Source organism: Pleurodeles waltl, chromosome 11 (genome assembly GCF_031143425.1).
Source record: "Pleurodeles waltl isolate 20211129_DDA chromosome 11, aPleWal1.hap1.20221129, whole genome shotgun sequence".
In the NCBI taxonomy this organism is placed as follows: domain Eukaryota; kingdom Metazoa; phylum Chordata; class Amphibia; order Caudata; family Salamandridae; genus Pleurodeles; species Pleurodeles waltl.
Genome location: NC_090450.1, coordinates 196,526,506 through 196,532,567, shown reverse-complemented (window position 1 = coordinate 196,532,567; position 6,062 = coordinate 196,526,506). Strand labels below are relative to the sequence as shown.

General features: G+C 47.1%; 1 non-coding gene across 1 annotated transcript; it reads right to left on the bottom strand.

Moving 5' to 3' along the window:
• Positions 1 to 5,350: 5,350 nt before the first annotated feature.
• LOC138266737 (U4 spliceosomal RNA) lies at positions 5,351 to 5,490 on the bottom strand. The gene has a single exon (XR_011199667.1). It is a non-coding gene; the product is annotated as a U4 spliceosomal RNA (small nuclear RNA).
• Positions 5,491 to 6,062: the final 572 nt, after the last annotated feature.

Here is a 6,062-nt window from a genome sequence, read left to right as displayed (position 1 = left end):
CCTCGACTGGTCACTCAGGCAGGTATCTGTGGGGCATCCAATGGATGCGTTCCCCCCACAGGGTCTCATCTATCCTGGGTGATGAATCTGGGTACCCCAAAACCATCAGCATCCTGACTCCTGTCACTTAGTCATTATCTCTCTTGTCTGCACCACCTCGGACCACAGAGAGGTGATGGGACGCTGCTGCACTCCCCCGGTCATCCTCCCGCTTCAAGGAGCACGTTTCCACCCCTACCCATTTCATCACATCTTTCCTCCGTTCCTCTATGGTCGGGCCCCGAGGCGACTTCCAGGCCATATCCTGCGTCTGGCTAATACCAATGCCAGATCCAGAAATCTACTGCCGACCTTCTTATTAGCCGGTCTAGGGAACAGCCCCAACAGGCAGACCTCGAGGTCAGTCGCCAACTGATGACAAAGGGGGTCCCCCAGCACCCTCATGACCCCGACCCAGAACTGTTGTAGGCCGGGGCATGCCCACATCATGAGGTCAAAGTCTGGGTCCGGAGCATTGCATCTTGGGCACCCCCTGGGTTCACCTCCATATATCGCTCGGAGCCTGTGCGGTTTTAGGTATGTCCTATGAATGTAGTTGTATTGGAGATATTTAAATCGTGATTTCTGTGAGACCCTGTGGGGACAAGACAGTACTCTCTGCCACTCGGACTCAGTTCTCTACTCAGCGCCACTTCCCATCTGGATCTCAAAGCTTGTAGCAACTTTAGGGTCAGTTCATTGAGGGCTCTATAAATCCAGGTAATGAGGTGAGAATCATTCCCCATTGACAGCAGGATCTGCAGTACTCTGTGCACCTCCAGTTTTGCGTTCAGCGTGTGCCACAGGCTCTGTATAGTCCACTTCAGCGGGCTATAGGTACGGAACTGCCCAGCCTGTAAGCCGGTCTCGGCCGTGAGGGCCTCAAATGGGACCAATACATCGGCCCGAAAACAGTCCCCCGGTGTCACTACCCCCACTTCCATCCATGGTCTCATCCTGTGCGTTGTGAAAACCATACCAGGGTACCATGAGGTATTCCCACCAGCGGCAGCTCGGGTGCATATGGGACTGTCACTTGAGGGCACCTCAGGCTCCCCTTCCAGCAGATAGGGGCCACTGTCAGCAGAGCACCTGGGTCCCGAATGGAGACCCTCGACCCGAGCATTCTAGCTATTAACAGGTAGCCATTGTCCCTCCCAGTTGTCGCACCCAGGTCCTGAAGGTTCTTGCCCGCTAACCACCTCGCTATCCACTCTAGTTGGGCCGCCAGATAGTATAACTCAAAATCAGGCACCCCAATGCCACCCTCTCTCGTGGGTAGACGAAGCGTGGTCAGCGAGGTCTGCTGCCTGCCACAGCAACCAGGTCCCTAAATCAGCTTGTTAGAATGGTCACCGGGAGATTGATAAAAAAATATAACAAACGGGGTAGCATAATCATTTTAGTTATGGTTATGGCCCACATTTGCCAGCAGTGGGAACACACATGATTTTTTCTATTCACCTTTAAGCCTGATGAGCCACCAAAGTCCTCAAGTATACTTAAGGCCCAAGGGATCCCAGTTGTCCCGTCCCATAGGTATACCAAAAAGTAATCTGCATATAATGAGATTACATGGTTAGTGTCTCCCCTCAGCACTCCTCGGTCGTGACCTTGCTGGCAGAACTGTGCTGCAAGGGGCTCCATGGCTGAGGCGAACAAAAGAGGAGACTGGGGCACACCTGCCTGCTACCACGATATATGCTGTAGGCCTCGGATATCGTCCTACCACCCTTCACCCTCGCCACTGGGGATCTATACAGTAACTTCACCCATCGCGCCCTGTGGCTGCCCATTCCCAATCCTGATCATCATCACCCTGAGATAGTGCCACCTCAATGAGTCAAATGCTTTCTCCAGGTCAACTGAAAGAAGCACAGCACTAGGGCGCTGTAGTTCTGGTGGAATATGCAGGAGAAAGGATTTAGGGAGGTGCTGCGTCCCGGTATAAAACCGTTTTGGTCGTTGTGTACTAACTGAGTGATGTGGGCGAGCAGTCGATTAGCCATGACCTTGCTCAATATCTTGAAGCCACTATTTAGCATAGATAGAGGACGGAAATCGGACACCGAATCCTCTTTGGATTGAGTTTTAGGTAAGGGGACCACCAATGCCTCTCTCAGGGTCTCTGGGAGAGTGCCCCCCTCATACGTCTCCATATACAGCTCCACTGATTTGGGCGCTGGGATATCGGTAAACAACTTATAGAACTCCATAGGGAGCCCATCCTTGCCCGGCGTTTTACCCGCAGCCAGCTGTTTAATAGCACCCTTGACCTTGTCCAGTGTTATTGATTCACCCCAGGGGTCCCTGGTGGCAGGGTGGAGCACATGCATCGGCAGAGCCCTCAAGTGGTGCTACAACATCGGAGGCAAGGCCTCATCAGTCCGCCTATAGAAGAATGTAAAGTAGGTTTGAAATATGGTATTAATACCTGAAGGGGAGTATTCACACCTCCCATCCGCAAGTCGGTTGTTAGTGGTCGGGGTGTTCCCGCTACCAGGACGCACCAGCCGTGCAAGTACTCTGCCAGCCCTGGCCTCTTCCTCATGCACCAAGGACAGGTACCTCTGGTAGTCATGACATCGCAGTCTTTCCAGGGCTTCGTTGTTTTTTGCTGCATCTCTTAGTTTGCATTTATGTGCCTAAAACTTGATGTACTTTCATAGTAGAAGTTTGTGCCTGGTGACTGGATTTAAAGATGGCAAAAAGAATGATAAAATGAGTTGATACTTTTGATGAGCATGCAAACACTACTAGGTGTCAACCCTCATGTAGTATCGCACAGTAACTGGATGATTTTTCCAGTTTTATTGAGACTGTGGAATGTATCCTTTATTCTCTCTTCTACAGTTAGAGTATCATTAAGAATTTGAATATCTTTACATAGCAAACTGTGGTATAATCCTGGTAGACAAAAAAATAGGGGGTAGCTAGCAATTGAATGACTCTCATTATTATAACACAATTTGCCCGACTGAAGAGGTTGAACCCAGTCGGAATGTTCTTATGTAAAACACTGGAGGTATTTTCCAAGTGCTGTTTAACGGTTTCTGTTTGCCCATCTATCTGTAGATGGTAAGAAGATGAGAGACATACTCTAAAGAGTAACATAGGTCAACCCTAAAAAGTGAGGAAAATTGCAGACAACATTTGACTCCACTATGGACAGTAAACCCTGAAGATGAGCCACATTCCATGACAAGAGATTGATCATATTTCAAACAAGTTGGTTTGCTGTTCCCTAAATGAAATGCTCCATTTTTGCCACTGCATCAAGAACAACAGTTATGGTCATATATTCCTTAGCACTGGGAAGACCAATTAGCAAGTAAGGTTTAATAGTCATAGCAGCTAGATAGCGGCATTATTTTCCTAAATAGTCTTATTTGACTTATTTTACTCTCAAGCAACTGTTGCATGTGGTCACATCGTCTACAAATCCTGGCACAAGCTGTTTCACCAATAGGCCCATTTCAGTAATTCTTCCATTTTAGCAATAACAAAAACAACCAGGTAGGTGTGCATTATTTATTTTTTGCACAGCTTGTTGCTATAATCCTCAATTAAACAATCACAGCTTGCCTGCATAAAAATGTAACTCATAATATAAAGTTCACCTAGCTTGGCCTGTCATTAAGGGGAGAAAGGCTCCATTTTTTTCAAAACATAAAGAGTGTCAGGTTGAGAATAGGTCAGCTGGACAGTTACTCTTCATGTTTGGGTCAGGCACCCAGGGGCTATCAAATGCACTAAATGTTCAGATGCCTAGTTGCTTGACCAAAGCTTTGCTGGCTGGAGGTTACACACCCCAGTTGGCGTGACCTCGTAAGTCAGGCAAAGCACTGCGAGGTCCTCCTCCTCATGATGAGGGCTGAGTGTGTATCAGTGATGCCAGTATGGATGGGTTCAGCAAGTCTGACTGAGTCCATCCTACTCTGTGACGAGAAAGGGTAGGTCCTCCTCTTATTGGGTAACCCATGACAAGTTCGGACACTGAGGGGAGGCAGCAGGATTTTCCGGCAGTCCCTCCCCTGAAGACTTCAGGAACCACCAAGGCTTATCTCGCCACCCAATGTCACTGTCACAGAACAAACCCCAGCCTATGCCTCCTATGGAGTGAAGAGACTCTGTGGTTGAAAGTTGAAAACCAAAGACCAAGAGATACTAAAAATATATAATTGGTCAAATAAAGTAGTATTAGGTGTCCTCAGCACACAATTGATGATACTTTATTTTTAGCACCAAAGCCATTCAAAAAACGTCTGCAAAATTATTTTGATTTTTCACTGCGATATTTAGTCTGTATGGAGACTGTCAAAAACTAAAAAGAACAGATGATGGCAGAATGCTGAACAATACAAACATTCACCCCCAGAAACAGATCTGGGTAGAATCCATCTTTTTTAAGAGCCCCATGCCACCCCAGTTTGGACCCAGCCATATGTAAATCAGTCCTGATCCTGCTCCCCACTGGAACAAACCAGCCCGAACTGCTATGCCAAGTCCTCCCTGGACCTGAAAGAAGCATCCTGGGACTGGTTTTGGGGTATCCACCCTCATTAGCCAGACTAGCTTGAATCCACTGGCACAGAGAGCACAGGACCCACGCCTTCGCATACCCTTCCCACTTAGGGCAATAAAAGCAAAAAAAACTGATGATAGACGAAATGCTGAACAATGCAAACATTTGTTCTCGGTCACAGATCTGGGTTTAAGTTTGGGCTGGACTGTTCCCATGGGGAAAAGAGTCAAGACTGATTTGCATATGATTGGCTCCACATAGGGGTGGTGTGGTGAGCAAACAAACTCTGGATTAAACCCAGATCTGTGACTGGGGTGAATGTTTACATTATTAAGCATTCTGTCCACCATCTGGTCTTTTTGCTTTTGTTGCCCTATGTGGGAAGTGTATGCCCAGACATAGGTCCCATGCTCACTGTGCCACTGGATTCAAGCTAGCCTGGTTGATGAGGGGCGATTTCCCAACACTGGTTCCAGGATGCTTGTTTGCAGTCCAGGGAGGACCTGGCCTGGCCTGGCTGTTTGGGCTGGACTATATTCCTGTTAGACTGGCTGAACAGGGGTGATACCCCAACACTGGCCCCAGGATTCTTGTTTCTGGTGCAGGGAGGACCTGGCCTGGCATTTCAGGCTAGACTGTTCCCGTGGAGAGCAGGGTAAATGACTGATTTGCATGTGGCTGGGGCCAAACTGAGGTGGTGTGGTAAGCAAAAAAGCAATGGAATAAATCCAGTTCTATCACTGGGGGTGAATGTTTGCACTGTTCAGAATTCCATCCACCATCTGCTCTTTTTGCGACTATCAAACATTGCCAATTTTAACTATTTTTCAAGCCATCATGGTGGGGCATTGACTACAGTTTTTAATAAGCAATAATCGTGTCTCGGTTAGACCATATTGACTGTGATACTGCCATTGCAGAAACCTGAAAATACCATTGTGAACTTCTGGCCCTCTTGCTGAAGCATCTCATGCTACAGAGATAAAGGATTCCACACCACTGGCTTCTGACAGTTGCAATAAAACATATGTTAGTGTTATGTTACCAGTTTCCATCAATTCTCTGTCCTTAAACATGCCCTTGTGCAAAGAGCTCTGAAACATGGAATGGGGACTAGGTGGTCAGGTAGAGAGGCAGACTAGTTACAGGATTTGATGACTGGGCAAATATTCCTTCTTGTGAAGACAGGTTCCAGGGTGCCAATTGGGGGGCTGTGGAAATGGAAGAAGCACAAAATCCTATTTGCATTGTTATAGGATGTCTTGTCGTCAAATATTTACCATAGGAGGCAGAGCAATAATTTAACAACATATTAATAATAGCCACATTTTAGGATATAGCACTTACCACTGGTGTGCTTTTTCATTGATCTACACAGTTGCAATTACTGCATTCAGTTGGAGCTTCAAAAGGTACAATTTTGGCTTTGTGGGTTTCAAATCATCCTAGCGTGTGCTGCCCATTTTGTAATTATGTAACAGATGGCAGTAAGAACATT